Here is a 17,440-nt window from a genome sequence, read left to right on the forward strand (position 1 = left end):
GGGCAATACTTTGCCATCCAGCCTGGATGTCCCCTCAGGAGGTTTCTTAAGGGAGTTTCTCAGATTTGCTTTGCATATCCAGTTTTGAATTGGTCATAACTCGGACATGACTACACCTCCTAGCTTCATCCAAGTCCTTCACAGAAACGTGAACTGGAGTGAGTCCGAGAGGACCCTGTGTCCCCTCCCCTATGCCTTAAGCATCACTGCTGATGAACGCTCCTGAGCATGACTGCTTGCCCGGGGCAGGTCCACCTCACTGTACCCCAGCACTTCTCCAGCAGCATTCCCAACTGCACTGTGAGAAGTGCCACCGAGTGTCTTGCTAAAGTTAAGATTCCTGAGATCTTTAACATCTCAGGTCTTTTAATTTCAGTAATTTTATCATATGTTCAGTAATATACTATTTTGACCCTCTCTGGAAATAAATCTATATTTTTTCAGCACTCTTAGATAAAATTCATATAGGTTTGCAGACCGAGCTGGTTTAGAGTAGTTAAGAACTGGGTTACTCTCTTGACCATTTGGGGCTTTGTTTTGCCTTTAGCCCTGTTTGTTTGTTACTTTCCAGTTAAACCATGGTCTTTGCTAGGAAGGGTAAACGAGAAGTAGATACTGAATTCCTCTGCTTTCCGATTGTCAAGTACTGTACCGACTCACCCTCAAAGTAGTAAGTACTTCTATCCCCTCTTTGTCCTTCTGGATGGGTATTTTCTATTTGTCCCTCTAGAAACACCGCCTTTCTCCACCCTGAGCTAAGCCCGGAGAAGCTACCCCGGATGGACCGGATCAGCGGCTCCCTCTGCCCTCTGGTTTCTGGTTGGCTTCGGCCAGTGGAAGGAAGCACACAGAGGGAGGTGAGAGACAGAGACAGTGGGGTCAGCTCGCTCTCCATGGATTCCATGGGTTGGCTGGGTCCACCTCTAAAAGCCGCTGCTTGTCTTGTGTCCTTGCCCAAACAATTCTCTCACCAGCTTCTGACTTGGTCCATCTATCTCTACTTTCTCTATACCCTCCACATACTTTTTAAAAGTCTCTTTACTAAAATATCCCCAAATATCATGAGTGAGCAATCGGTTTCCTCTGAGACCTTCACTCACCTTTCTTGTCACCCCAGGCCTGTCTTTTGTTGTGGTGGTTGTTGACCTCAGGGGGTGTCACGAATCTCCGACCTTCTTGGTCACCAGCCTATCTGAATACTATACTCTTTCAGCTTTGGATACTTTATTTCTCTTTACCTTCCTTCCATTGTTACATGCACCCCTCTAATGTTTGAGCTCTTCAGGAAGCTTCCTAAGTAGCTCTCTGGTTTATTTAGATACTTTTCCTTTTCTTTCTCATTAGAATCATTTGGAAATCCCAAATTTCCATAGAATCTCAAGGATGTAAGGGACCCAGGAGGTCACCTACTCCAACTCTCCTCATTCCGCAGCCTCTCATTAGGTAACATCTCACATATATAAAATCATCTGTCAAGTTTGTTCTTTATTCCTAGTAACAAGGTAGTTGTGTTACTCTCACAAATGATGGAGTGTGTTGCAACACTGAGTCTTGTGAATGAAGCCAGTTACCAAAGATTCTCCCATCTGCTTTGAAGCCCTTCCTGAGAGCAGGACAGGGCCAGGAAAGCTTAAAAGAGACAGAATAGAAGTTGTTCTTTAGGAACTGATCTGACAAGAAGCAGACAAAGAAATTTAGTTAACATATCTTTTTACCCCTACGCCAGGAAACATCTGATGGTTCATAATAGTAAAGTAAAGAATTAGATTTTAAGGGAAGTTAGCAAAGACTCATCATAACATTTCTCTAACTTAATGATACTTAATAAAATGAAGAATTATTACAAAATATTGAGAACGAGGAAAAATTTTATTAGCAGCAACTAAAAAGGGAAAGAATCCTAACAAACTAATGCCACGGACTTGCAAAACTGGCAGTCAACAGAATTATGCAGAGAAGCAGTGGAAAAAGTCTCAGTCTGTAACTGCCCCCAGGCCATCCTTGTTCCTCGAAAGCAAACATGGGAAAACTCTCCCTGTGAATCTGGAAGGGAATCTTTTCTTTCTTCTAAAGAGGCTGAAGAGAAGAGGGATGTGGGGAGAAATGAAAGTAAGAAGCTAAGTAAAGGATGGGGCTGACTTTAAATGATGGAAGTGAATTTATAGTCTCATCTCATTTTCATCAAGTGTGTCTGGTTATCTCTATAGTCCGCCAGACTTCTCTACTTCTGTATATATATGCATGGAATGAATTCAAATGTAGAAACAGTACTGAGTAATTGTGAGGCTCTTGGTTAGTGAACAGAAGCAGCACAATAGCAACATTGTAATTAATTTTTCTATTAAAATGCAAGAATCATGATGAATGAGAATTTTGCTCTGTCTACAGCTTTACTGTTATAGGACCAGCACTTCAGAAATGCCTTGTATGAAGTAGCCCCTCAATAAACACATTGAATGAAAGGAAATGGACTATAAAAATTGGGAGGAGGTCCATGGAGAAATGGGAAGAAGTGTTAGTAATCTTTTCTCTTAGCAGGGAGTCAATTGATGTGATTTAAAACTGAACCAGGTAATTAATAAAAATATTATGCCACCAGTGAGTTTTATAATCTCTTATGTTAAGGCATCTTTAAGGAAACACTATATTAGGTAGTAAAGACACACTTATATGAAGTTCAGAAGTCTTTCAGTATTACTTCAGGTTCTTTTACTTCTATATATAAGTAAAATTGAGCTATTTGATCTGAACACATATTTTTGTAAAAAAGAGCAGTAGAGTATGATTCTAATTTTATCATTTGTCTCTCTAGCCAGTGAGGAGTCCTGACTAAAGAGTCTTGACAGAAGCTGCTCCATTTTATAAGTGACTTCATTTTGTGGAAGACGGGTCACATCGGGAAGAAGCTGCAAGAGTTGCAAAGGTTTGGCCAACACAGTTGCCAGGGCTGGCTGGATGCTCCCGGCCAGTGGAAGGTGGACGGCTCGCCCACCCGGCAGTCTGAAGTGTCACTCCACCTGGAGGAAACCGGTCCAAGTGGTTGGTGAGCGGGTTGGTTGTGGTGAGTGTCAGGTCATATCTGGGGCCGGTCTGTGCATGGCCTGGTCTGCGCATGGCCCGCTCTGCACACGACCCCATTACTATGTATAAAAGAAGAATGAACTTTTACTTTGGGGTCTCCATCTGCGAGTGTGAGACCCCAGCATGCTGGCTACCCAATAAACACGCTTACTTTTGCATCCACGCATCTCCCAGTTATTTGGAGGTCGATTGCACGGACCCAACACCAGTAAGCCAGCTTCTCTCCCTCTCTCAGTATAAGAGTGTGTATATATATATGTGTGTATGTACATATATATATATATATATACACACACACACACACACACTCACATACACAAACATATTCTTTTAAAGAGTCTAATTTGATGTCTACTTAATGCTTAACATTGTTATATTTGGATGATGAGATTTGTAAGATTATTATACTTTTTCCTTTGTATTTTTATGCAACTCTTAAATTCTTAAAAGTGAGCAAGTATGGTTTTTATAGAAACAATGTGGCAATTTTTCTTTAAATTAAAAAAAAACAAAGTAAGGAGATAGTAAAAATAGATATCTGCATATTATGTTATTGAAAATGTCCAATAATTTGATTTTGTTTCTTTAAAAATAAATAATTAACAATAATTAAAAGGACAGATGGTACGTTGAATGTTGCTTCACTTATTTGCAAAAGTTTTCTTAATCCTGTTCATCATTTTTTTTCTCATTATTGTCTTTCTTTTTAAGGCAGACTGTCTCAGAGGCTCCTGGCTTGATTTTAGACTGAGCATGTAGGTGACTGTATGCTAGTTAAGACAAATCCATTTTTTAGGAGACCTAATTTTTGGCTATTAGGGTTCTCCTGTAATTCCTAGAATCATTCCAAAATGCATTCCACTGAACAATGTATTCCTAAGACTTGTCTCTTTTCCTTCCTTTTCCCATGCTATGGATGCGGTAAACTAATAGACTGAGATTGCCAGGAAGAGTTAAGACTGTGGGGTCAGACGTGTTCTCATGCTTTAGATGCATGACTTTAGTGAATGACTGATTGTCAGTTTTACTACCTGTCTTCAAGAAATAACATATATTTTCAAAAGCATCACATTCTCAGGATATAACAGAGAAAGCCGTTTTAATTTGTTTGTTCTTATTTTCTACAGGGGATATATATGGCAGAATAGCCAGTGGAAAGTAATGAGTTTGAGTTAGGAGACTTGAGTTCTATTCCTTGTGTGCACTGACAAGGTCAACACACCTAACTTCTCCATGACTTAGTTGCATCATCGGGAAGCAGGAGGATTAGACTAGACCCTTGGCCTCGGCTGCACATTAGAATCACCTGGGGAGCTTTGCCAGCTAGTGATGCCTGGCCCCTCCTCAAGCCCTGGGGAGCATGGACCTGGGGAGTATGTCAGGCTCTGTAGGTGCTCCTAAAGCACAGTCAGGATGAAGGACCACTGAGCTACCCAATCACCAAAATATCCTTTCTCTCAAATCCCATCTCATATCACAGAGCATCTTGCCACAGGCTTGGTACTGGTTCCCCAACACTCTGAGAAAAGTGGTGGCCAACGTTTGCCAGAACTTCTTGTGTGTGGCTTGGAGATCTTCACATAGAAGACAGGCAGTCACTCCATCTATCCAAGCAGACAAATTAAAGATGAGATGACATCAGACACTTTGTTCCACTGATGAATCTTTAGGGTTTGTTATTGTTTTCAGAAGTCTGAAGCTCTTTATTTGATCTGGCCATTAAGAGGGTTTCTTTTCCCTCCAGTTGCTTTAATTGTGATGGTGGAAGCATGCAAAGCTGCCAAATGGACTTGTAATGTTATTAGCTGCTGCTTCCCAACTTCTGCCTGCTGGCAGCTCATCTGGGAATTCCAGTTTTTCTCTCTAGTACAACTGGCATGCCAAATGGAGAGGCTGTATCCCCAGAAAGTGTACACTTGATCAGAGATCAGATGTGAAGACAGCAGCCTCACAGAGACTGCGTAGCTAGCACCCACAATTGCATAACATCTGGTCCCTGTACTAAGTACATGTATTCACATCTATACTTATAATGATATTCATACACATGTACACAATGTGATATCCTAGTGGTTCTGCTTCTCTGATTGAACCCTGCATGACCTTTCCAAATTCATATCTGATCGCACAATCCTCCTGTTAAACCTTCAAAGGTTTCTGACTGCTCCTATCAGCCCTTGAGCTTCACACTATACCATGTTCCTCTGCCTTCTCTCTGCCCCTGCCCCCATGATCATCTTTCAGTCACATGAATCTGCCACGTTCTTGCCCACAACAGGGATTTTTGCATATGCTGTCACCTCTGCATGTCTCTCTCTTTTCAGCCATCTTTACCTGGCTAGCACCAACTCGTCTTTCATAGCTCAGCTCAGATATCAGCCTAGATAAATTCCCCTATGGTGATTTCTTATATCACTGTGTACCTCTCCTCTGGGCACCACTGCACACATGACCGTTCATTTATTTATGGGATTTCTTGTCTAATGTTTCTTTCCTTCATTGGATTCTAAGCCCTGGGAGGGCAGAGAGGGCTGTCTATTTTTACTTTCCATTGCACCCCCTCCCAATCCCCCATCCAGTACCTTGCTTGGCACACAATTAACTTTTCTTCTTGGCACAAGAAATATCAGTGGAATAAATGAATAAATAAAAGATGCTGGACAGATGAAGAAGACAGGAGAGGAGCAGCAGGAAATGACTGAGGGGATGAGATGCGAAGGAAGCCAAGGCTTGGCGCCCAGCCAGGCCTGGAGCTCCGTCGGGATCAGCCGCTGTAGGGGAAGTCAATCCTGACAGCAGAGTGAGGTGCTGCGTTTTTCTCTAACAAGACATCGGGAATTACTAACTCATGTAAGATGGATGCTGTTGTGAACTAGACAGATTTCCCTTTCCATAGCCAACTTTTGCTAATGAATTTTCAAAGTCATGACAGCTAATATTCTTAAGTATTAAAGCAATCACAATGCAGTGTTCAACTTTTTTTCTCTTGAAGTCTAAATTTCTTTAAAGTAAAAGTAGAATCTGGAAATGTATCAGCACCTTCAGAATAAATTAGTGAGTGTCTGTGAAAGAGAAAAAACAATGAACACATTCATGAATTATGGTGAGGTTTTCACTATCCTTTCCAATGACAATTTATGTAAGAAAAGTTTTCTGCCCTGATTTTAGTTGATTTATCCATGTGTTTGCATTTGCCAAGGCATGTTTGAATTTCACCACCTCTGCTTCCAACCCAGGACAACACCCTCCTAAGCTCTGGACACAACCCTGGCACATGAAGTCTGGAAGGTTCTAGAAGATCAATGTTTATACATGGCCCCAAAAGGAAGTAACCAGCTACCCCCAAGAGTCAGTCTCTACCTCTCAGCTCTGGAGTAAGAGCCAGGATACCTGGTTTTTAGTTTTTGATTCCATGAGACTTGGAGACCTCATTGAACCAACTTCTCTGAGTCTCTACTTCCCTGCTTATAAAATGAGTCAGTGGGACCAGAAGATCACAAACTCTTTAAACTCTGATTTATTATGATTCTAAGGTTTACCCTTTCTGACAGCAATGGAAATGGTTTTGACTAGACAAATACTATGACCTTTGGGAAGACTAACATAACAGCTAAATTTATGAAATTACTACTTATCTTCAACTTACCTCAAACATTTTCTCCCTCAAAACACTTTACCTCTGAACATTACCCACTCAAACATTTTAAATATGAGTGTAACATATTTTTTATGTGTGAAAGCATCCCATAAATTTCATTTCACATGAAAATTATGGTTTATAATGAGAACTTTGCATAACTGTCCCAATGTGTTCCTTCTTCTCTCCATTAACTATTTGCATCACGTCCATACTTGGGACTGTTTGTATTTCAGACTAAAGCTGATGCAAAAGGCTTCACTTTCTGCTAAGAACTATGGCTCTTCACATTCTGTTTTATTTGGTATTCATCTCTTTTAAGGACCCATTTATTTTTTTGAAGATTTTGTTTTTGCAGTTTTCCTACACTTTGCTGTTCCTACCATCTGTTGTTGAGTCTTAACTCCACAAGTGTGTTTGTTTGGCATGTACTCTCCTTGGATCTGAACTTTAAATTCTAATTTGACTTTTATTGTTAATTTGGGGATGTGTGATTGAATCAGAAGAACCTATGAAAATTAACTCAATAGACTCATTTAATTAATGTGGCTCCAAGATTTTTACTCACATGGGTAGACTTCAATTTCATTAATTTACACACAGCATTCAACGTTGAATATAAGCTATCCAAACAGTTTTATTGCAGGGTTTTTTTTTTCCTCCCTGAGTCTTAAAAACCAGGTTGTGTCTCAATGAGTGAAAAAACAAACTAACCAGCCATAATTATTGGCAGAGCTTGGAAGTAAACAGTTATACCACTGAGGATGTCACTGCTCCTGACAATTTCCAAATATTCCCTGAACTATGTGTCAGACCCTGAGGATCTGGTGACGGGGCACAAGTGATAGTCTCACTCCCAGACATTGGAGGGGTTTTTATTTATTTATTTTTATAACATTCTCTGAATGTCCTGGTAAGTTAATTCAAGTGATGGTACTGTACCACAGTTTGGTTACCCAGAGAGCAGCTAGGGAGATCTCACTGCTTCTGGGGTGAGGGACCCAGCTGACCAGGAGTCATCCTGTGCATCTGAGCCTTGAAAGCCCACGCATGCTCTGAGGGCCGCCCAGGCAAAGCGGTCCATGCAAAGAACAGTGGCAAAGGAGAGGAAGAAAGAAAGCTGTGGGGCCAGGCAGCCCGAGGGGCCCGGAGACAGGCAGCACAGTTGATAGAACATCCGGGACGCAGACAGTTGCACCCCTCCACCTTCAAGGGAAACACAGGGAGTCTGGAAGATCCCACATCTTTGCACCCGGCCCCACAATCAGCATTCCCAGCACGGTTAGGAGCAGAAATAATGTGTCTGGCAGATGGACCTGAGACTCCCAGCAGCATTTCTCACAGCTGAGAGGGGCAAATAGAGTATTTTATGTGCTTCCAAAAAAGCACCAATGGAGCACACAAAATAACCAAAACAAGGCTACCACTCATACTGATAATAGGAACCGTTTACAGAATATACCTCTTACCAGAGGGTAGATACTATTTTAAATATTTTTATATATCAACTCATTAAATGAGTTAATTTATAATCCTGTGAAGTCGGCACTATTACTATTGCTTGCTCTAACTTATAGATGAGGAAACTGAGGCACACACAGGTTAGGTAAAATGGCCAGGAAACATACAGCCAGTAATGAGTAGAGTTGGGATTTAAACCCAGGGAGTCCAGCACCAGAGTCAAAACTGAAGAGGCCTTTGGGTCAGGACAAGGAGGATGCAGCAATGACACATGTAGACAGAAGGCCAGAAGGCCGTCTCAGGGCTGCCATCATGAAGAAATGATGACATGCTCTGACCAAGGTCCAGAACAACTGCCCACTTCCCCTGCCTAAGACATATACACCATTCCCCCACAGACTCAGATGCAACTCTGAGAAAAGGGGGACTCTTTACAGAAAGACAGTTCAGTTCCAGAAGAATAAGCTGTAATTCTTGCACAGCTGTGTGTGAGGCTGTACTCTATGCATCAACGTGAAAGGTAACAGACACAGGTTACAAATGGTAAATCATGGAAACCATGAGGAGCACTGATGATCTCATCAGCACATATTTGGGTCTGCAGATCATCTCTGCTTTGTCTGGAAAGAAAAAATATGTATGTATGTTTCCCCCAGTTATATTCTTTAGGTTATAAATGTATGCTCCTGGTAAAAACTCAAATATCACCAACCTATGTAAATTAGTAAATAAAGGCCCTCAGACACCACTCCCCATCTATTATGGTCTGAACTGTGTCTTCTTTCTGCCAAATTCATGTGTTGAAGTCCCAAACCCAGTACCTCAGAATGTAACTGTGTTTCGAGATACGGTCTTTGAAGAGGTGATTCAGTTAGAATGAGGTCATCGGGGTGGGCCCCAATCCACTATAACTAGTGTTTTTATAAGAAGAGGAAATTTGGAAACAAATACACAGAAGGAGACCATGTGAAGACACAGGGAGAGTATGGCCATCTGTATGTCCAGGACAGAGACTTCAGAAGAAACCAATTCTAGCTCAGACTTACAGCCTCCAGAAGTGTGAGAAAATAAATTCCCGCTATTTGAGCCACCCAGTCTGTGGCATTTTGTTAACGGCAGCTCCTAGAAAACTAACATGCCATCTTTAACTGTTCCTTTTCCTTACAGGTTCCATTGACCAGACCTGTTTCTTTATTCCCTCCCTCATTTGGGGGAGAGAGGGTAGAAAGGAGTGTTATATATGTATTTTCTTTTTGTTTAAAAAAATTATAAAAGTATCCAAAAAAGACAGAGAGAAGGTCAACAGACACATTAAAAGGTGCTAACATCACTCATCATCAGGGAAATGCAAATCAAAACCCCAATGAGATACCACCTCCCACCTGTCAAAGGGCTAATATCAAAAAATAAGAAATAACAAGTGTTGATGAGGCTATGGAGAAAAAAGGAAGTCTGTGCATTGTTGGTGAGAATGCAAAATGGTGCAGCCACTATGGAAGACAGTATGTAGGTTCTTAAAAAATTTAAAAATAGAAATACCATATAACCCAGTAATTCTGCTTCTGGGAATTTACCCAAAGAAAACAAAAACACTAATTTAGAAAGACATATGCACCCTTATGTTCATTGCAACATTATTACAATAGTCAAGATATGGAAGCAACCTAAGTGTCCATTGATAGAAGAATGGATAAAACAAAACAAATGAACAAACACAAACCCAGAAACAGACTCATAAAAGAGAGAACAAACTCGTGGTTGCCAGAAGGGAGGAGGGGGTGGGATGGGTGAAATGGGTGAAGGGGATTGGTAGATATAGGCTTCCAGTTATAAAATGAGTAAGTCACAGGGATGGAAGTATAGCATGGGGAATATAGTCCATACTATGTAATAATTCTGTATGGTGACTACATTTATTGTGATCATTTTGTAATGTTTATAAACATTGAGTCACTATGTTGTACACCGGAAGCTAATACAATGTCAACTATACTTCAATTAAAAATGAGGTAGAATATTAAAAATTAAAAATGACAAAAATTATAAAAGTGTATAGACACATATATGCATAAAGATATTGTGTAGTTACTATTTTCAGTTTAATTTGATGAATGTTGGTAACTATATACAATCATATAACCATGACAATTAAGATAAACAGTTCTCAAAACTGAACAAGTTCCCGGGTGCCCCTTGGCAGCTTATTTTCTTCCCACCACCACCCTCAGCCTCAGGCAACCACTGGTTTGTTTTCTGTCACCATAGTTGTTTTTATTAATTTAAGAGTTTCAGATAAATGGAAAGTTTGCTATTTTTCCTATCTTCATAAGTAGAAAGGCAATGCCACACTTACTTTAAATTATTTAATCATATGCTTTATTTATAGGGATGTAAAAAATAAAACATAAAATAGGATGGTGTGGTGAAGAAAGCATGAGCTAGGGATCAGACAGACCTGGGCTCGAACCCTGGCTGTGCCCTGTGACCTGCTGGGCATAGGATTCCTCACCCATGAGATGCCACTGCCACCACCCAGCCAGAGGCTGGATTGGGAGATAGTGGTCTTGATGGCAACCTGTAGTTGGCACGGTAGATGGTAGGCCTGTTTGAGGACTTAAAACCAGTTCCCTTCCTCTGGTTTGTCAGTGGTCAGAAGTGGGCTAAGTTCCCTGGTATCTGCTGTTTGCAAAGACATTGCCTCAAGCGGGCCAGGATGTAGTGAGATTCAAAAACTATGTCAGAAATGAAGAGTCACTCTGGAGTGTAGGATTTTATAGTAGGTAATTTTGAGACAAAATTTCAGTTCTTTTCTCATTAAAAATATGTGCAGAGGAGGGGGCAGTGGGTGGAGAACATGTGGAGCTGGAGACATATTTAACCTGGGTCAGGAGCACCCTAGATGCCAAGCTCCTGGGCTGTGAGGGAGGCTTCCCTATGAGGAGATATGGGCGGCCCCGCTGCCCTCCTGCAAGGATGGAGCTTCTGACAGTGACTGAGGAAGCAGCTCTTAGTAAGCACTTTGTACTGGGCTCGGGGGACATTTTCTCACATACTCTACTTAAAAACTGCATTCAGGCAGTTCCCTTTGTGCCCCTTTAGAGAAGAAGCAGGGCCACACAGTCAGATACCCAATAGGAGGCAGACCCGGGCATCTGGGCACAGACCTGCTCTGTATTGCACTGGCTCTTAGCTCACTGACTTTGCTCATGTACAAATGTACCCAATGCTCAGCGAAACACCCCAAATATTACTTACTTTAAAAATAGGCTGCCATCAGATAAGCTTCTGCAAATACTTTCAGATAGAGGAAGTGAGACCAAAAAAATGAGGATGCCTTAAGCTCCAGGACTAAAAACAGAAGGCAGGCAGCTCCTGCTGCCCAGGATGCCCATCTTCCTCCCACCTACTCCCCGCACACACCTGGGACTCTGAGTGAGAAAACCCCAGGGACAACTCTCTTAGGAGTGGAAACACTTATCCAAGAGTAGAAAGTTCCTAAGGTTTGGCAAGGTCCCGGACAAGAATGAGTTCTCTTTCAGAACCTTCTAGAGGAGCTTCTCAGCAGCAAAGTGAAAGGTCAGCTTATGACAGCTTTTTCCCACCCTCATTCATGACTAAAATAGACTGCAAATAGATTTAAGCCATGTTTACAAATTAAAGGGCAATTCAGGAAATGTTCTATCTTCCCCACTTGTCCCACTGGAATTCTTTGTTCTGCTTTATGTTGAAGATCAAAGCCCGAAGCACAGGAGGGAGGAGGTGAGGGGAAGCCTGTGGCCCACTGGGTGAAAATCTCAGCACCATTTTCAGTCCATGCTTCCTGATCCCCAGCTTCACCTTCATCAAAAGGGCCCACGTAACTATGCTTCACTTCATTGTTTGGAGTATTAAATAAGAAAACATATATGAAGTGTTGGTTAACCAGGCGCAAACTCCCAAGAACACCACTCCTTACTGTGTGATTTAAGGAATACATCCCAATTGCCTGAAGTTTCTTCTCAAGAATTCTTTCACAAGAAACACTGAGGAAACTTGGCTACCAACCACTGAAGCCTCCCCAAAATGTGCACCCTGTCTGCTAACACTGTTTTACAGCACAGTCTTCAGAAACTTTTCTTCCTCGTGTTGTCCCAAAAGAACATTGCAAAAGTAGCCACCCTCTCTTGTGTATTTTAAATAAAACATCTAAATATTTAAAAAGATATTGAAATGGCTGCAAGAATATAATTTTGGGTGTAATGTGTACAATACCCAAGCTTTAAAAATATTTTTGACAAAACCTTGGAGACTTGAATCGTTTGGTTTATGGAAAAGGATGGCCATATAACTAAAAGGTAAGCAAGGTTTGTTCTCAGGCAGACCCCAAGTTTAAGGAAGTATGTGGAGGCTGAAGATCCTCTTAAAAATATCCAAACCATGTCCCCTCCAGTTATAAGGCTCCTCTTCCTCTTGCCTTTAGCTCTAGATTTCCTACTGATATCATGGGGAGCTGACAGGAAAAGAGAATTCCAGGCTATTTTTATGTATCTGACCCCTGAGACAGATCATTTTAACACCCTCTCCTTACTGATAAGTGAACATAAATAAAATGGAAACACCTGCAAAAGGCACAATTCAGGTAACCACTAAATTGTCCCACTCAGTAACATAATGTGTTATTTTCTTGATTTATTTTGACTTTGAAAAGCAAAACATGGTCTCAAAAAGAATACATTTCATTTTTAAAGCTATTTCTAAAACTCAATAAGTATTTCATGCATGAACTGAAACTTACCAAACAAAACATTACACCTTTTGGTTTTCACTTTTTCAATTTTAAATACAAAATTAAAATACCAATACATACTTCAAGTGGTCATACCAGATGACAGAATTGAAATAACTTAGTTCTGTTTCTTTATCTTTACCATCACCCTGCTATTGGTGTTTATTTTAGCCTATGATTTAAATAGTGCCATAGAGGTTTGAGACATGAACTGTGCCTAATTGCAACTGTATGCACTTAACTCTCAAAAGGGGTAAATGCTGCTAAGTGTGTTGGGGAGTCCCCATAACTTCCAGTCCTCTGAGTTAACTTCCACATACAATACGAGGTTATTAAGGGTGGGTAATTAAAACCCGTTAATTTGAAGCTTACATGTAGCAATTAAGAACTCAGACCAACAAATAATTTTGGGAGGAGACGGAGTAGTTTACCATTAACATTATTTAGAACTGCATGGGGAGAACATAAAGCACAATGTCTTTTATTCATATTCAGTTTTATTATTATTTTAAAATTCTCATCCCAGCTGCCCCATCCTTCATACTACATTTGGGGTGGACGGCTCCCACAGCCCTACCCCTGCTTCCCCACCGAAGGATAAATGACCTTCTTTGGGAAAGGTAAAACAGAAGAATTATGGGAGAGAATGCGTACTGAAGATCAAGTTCTCTACTTTTATCCTTCACCATTTTGCTTAGAGCAGGACATGTGACCCATCAAGGGAAGGTGTCACCTCCATGGCAGGAATACCGTCTGTTGCTGTTAATAAGCAGAATAGGTGATAATTGGATAATAACTTAGGGAGCAGTCAGATGGATCATGTTTCAGGTTTGTTTACAGAATCTTGACAGTGTGGGGGAAACACACAACATCCAAAGTCAGCCTGTTTGAAAGTACAAAAGCTTGAAGTGTTTTCAGTGGTCTCCTGCCTCCTGAAAGCCTAAAGTTAGATTTGTGAGCCAGGGTATAAGCCAAAAGCACAGCAGAGTCAAATTCATCTTCTGAAAGTAAATGGTCATCTCATGATTAACTGTCATATTTCTTTAAAACCTCCATCCCGGTCACTGTCTCTCATCTAACCACACATATCTACACCTGTTCATCCACATGTACACTTAATTTTTATATGGTATAATTACAGTGTATACATATATGCAGCTGTAAACTGAAAAAAACTTCATTGTGAAATACAGCATCAACATATACATAAAAGGAGTGTCCATCGATGCATGAATGGATAAAGACAGTGTGGCATGCATACACAATGGAATATTATTCAGCCATAAAAAGGAAGAAAATTGTGCCATTTCTAACAACATGTATGGACTTTGAAGGCATTATGCTAAGTGAAATAAGTCAGAGAGAGAAAGGCAAATGTATGATCTCTCTTATATGTGGAATATGAAAAAAAAAGGAAGAAAAGCACCAAAGATCCCAATTCATAGACACAGAGAACAGATGGATGGTTGTAGTCAGAGGATGTAGGTAGCAGGTTACTGAAATGGGTAAAGGGGATCAAAGGTACAAACTTCCAGTTACAAATGCATAAGTCATGGGATGTAATGTATAGCATGGGGACTATGGTTAATAATACCATATTGCATATTTGAAAGTTGTCAAGAAAGTAGATCTTAAAAGTTTTCATCAAAAGCAAAAAAGTTTATAACTATGTGTGGTGATGGATGTTAACTAGACTTAAATTGTGGTGATCATTTCATAATATATACAAATAGTATGGTGTATACCTGAAACTAATACTAATACATGTCTATACACACACACATGCATACACACACACGTATAGTATAAAATATAGATGTATTAAAGTGTAGATATCATCATGCAATTCTAAACAATGCTGGTGCTAAATATGTACTGACAATCAAATGACCACTCATGTACCCACTACCTGGTAAAACAAGAAAGTAATACCAGTGCCTTTGCAATCCCATGTGCCTCCACCCCTCAGCACTTCTTGCTCTCTACAAGAGGTAGTCCCTCTCTGAGTTTCTATTTTATTTGCCTGATAAGAGCCATGATCTTTTTCTTTTTTCCCAATGTTTCTAGATTGAGTTTTCTATTATTTTGTTTGGGATTTTTTTCATCTATATTCATGAAAGAAATTGGGCTATCATTTCCCTTTGTCATACTGGCACTGTCTAGTTGGATATCAAGTTTGAATTAATCTCATATAATGAGGTGAGGAATGATCTATTTTCTATTGTTTCTAAGAGTTTGTGTATCATTGAACTTATTTCTTGAATGTTCGTAGAACTTGCATGTAACAGCTGGGGTAGGGATTGTATTTGTGGGGATATTTTAAGCTATTCATTAAAAGAATAGGAATATATATAAAAATTTTCCTGGAGTAATTTTTAGTAATTTTAGATTTTTCTAGAAATGTGCTCATTTCACAGAAATGCTGTTTTTGGCATAAAGTTGTTTAATATATACTCTGATAATCTTTTAATCTCTTCTGCATCTGTGGTTGTATCTTATTTTCATTCTGATAATTATTTGTTCTGATATACAGCTCTCTGTCTCTCTCAATTGATCTTGCCTAAGGTTTGTCAATTTTTTTTGTTATTATTTTCAAAGATGATTTAGGTCATTTTGATCTGCTTTTTCTGGTTTATTAATTTATCCTCTTATCTTTAATTATCTGTCTACTTTCTGTGGATTTATCCATTTTTTTATACTTCTCAAATTGGAATCATAGCTCATTTGTTTTCAGTTACTCATTTCCCTCTATGTACCTCTTTATCCAGATCCTACAAGTTTTGATATGTAGTGCTTTTATTATATTTCAGTTTTAAGTATTTATTAATTTCTATTATAATTTCTTCTCTTCTGAGTTACTTATAAATATGCTTTAAATTTCCAATCTTATTTATTACTTATTAGTATTGCCAGGTTAATTGCATTTCTGTAAGAGAATATGGTCTGCAAACCAAATCTTTGAAATTTATTGAGATTTGTTTTATGGTCTATTACTTGCTTAACAAATAACAGATGTTCTGTGTGAATTCTAAGTACCTTGAGATGAGGGAGACTCTACTGGATAAACTGGGTGGGCCCAACGTACTTAAAAAGGTTCCTTAATGTGGAAGCAGGATGCAGGAGGCTCAGTGTTAGAGTCATGCAGTCTAAGAAAGCTCAGCTGGGTGTTGCTGGATTTGAAGAGAGAAGAAAATCATGAGCCAAGGAATATGGGCAGCCTCTAGAAGCTGGAAAAGGCAAGAAACACATTCTTCCTTAGGACCTCCAGAAGGAACACAGCCCTGCTAATACCTTAATTTTAGCCCCATATAACCCATTTCAGACTTCTGACCCTTGGAACTGTAAGAATACATTTGTGTTAATTTAGCCACTCTTTGTGGTAATTCATTACAGCAGCAAAAGGGAACTAATATACACATGAGTATCAATGTCTATAGCAGTGCCATCTAATAGACATTCTGCACTTATAGGAACATTCTATTTCTATCCTAACCAGTACACAGGTGCTTGGAATGAAACTAGTACAACCAAGGAAATGCATTTTTTGTATTTTATTTAACTTTAATTTTGATGTAAAAAGCTGTATGTGAGGAGAGACTACCATATTGGACAGGGCCATCTAGAACTACTAAGTAACTTTGTTTCTGTTTTACACAATACAGGGCCTTTATACATGTTAACTGATCAAACCGCTATCAGCGTGCATGCTTTTATTTTCCATTATTTAGAAGTAATTTTTTCATTACTTTCTCATAATAGAGATTATAGGTTTTGCTTTCGATACTCCATGTTTGTTTATATTAACACATCTTTACTATATTCCTTACTTACCATTCTCTTTTGCATCTCAGATTTTCTTGGGATAATTTTCCTTCTTCCTGAAATATATCCTATAGAAATTCCTTTGGTAAATGTATATTAATAATACGTTTGCTTCATTTTTAATATGGTAATTCTACCCTTGTTGAAAGATAATTTAATTACATGTAGAACTTTAAATTGGTTGTTATTTTCTTTAAACACTTTGAAGATTTTATTACATTACCCTGTAGTTTTCTTTTTCAAATACAAGAAGTCTCCTGCAAGTCATTTTTTAGATAAGCAATCTGCCTTTTCTCTTTAGTTGTTTGGAAACTCTTTCTTTTTGTCCTTTTTGTGTGTTTCTGCAATTCGATTTCACTATAACTAGATACAGATGTTTTTTTCCATTTATTCTGCTTGGAATTTGACTTTTGGAATCTGAGGATTGTTGATTCTAATTCATTCAGGGAAATTGTCAACTAATACATCTTTAAATCAAGAAGGAAATAACAGAAAAAATGGGTATATGAGTTATTCTTCCCATTCAATTATCTCCTGCTCAAAAGTAGGCATTAGAATTTCTCACTCTTTTCAACAAGTCTTTTAACCTCTCATTCATGTGGTTTATTTTTGCCTTCCTATACCACATTCTGGAAACTTGTATCTGCTCTGTATTCTAATTTGCCCTTTCTCTT

General features: G+C 39.3%; 1 protein-coding gene across 3 annotated transcripts in view; it reads right to left on the bottom strand.

The window, feature by feature from the left end:
• The window catches only part of RGS6 (regulator of G protein signaling 6), a 530,176-nt gene that overhangs the window by 126,847 nt on the left and 385,889 nt on the right, over window positions 1–17,440 (bottom strand). The window lies entirely within an intron of this gene.

The sequence above is a fragment of the Manis javanica genome, chromosome 8, assembly GCF_040802235.1.
Source record: "Manis javanica isolate MJ-LG chromosome 8, MJ_LKY, whole genome shotgun sequence".
Classification (NCBI taxonomy): domain Eukaryota; kingdom Metazoa; phylum Chordata; class Mammalia; order Pholidota; family Manidae; genus Manis; species Manis javanica.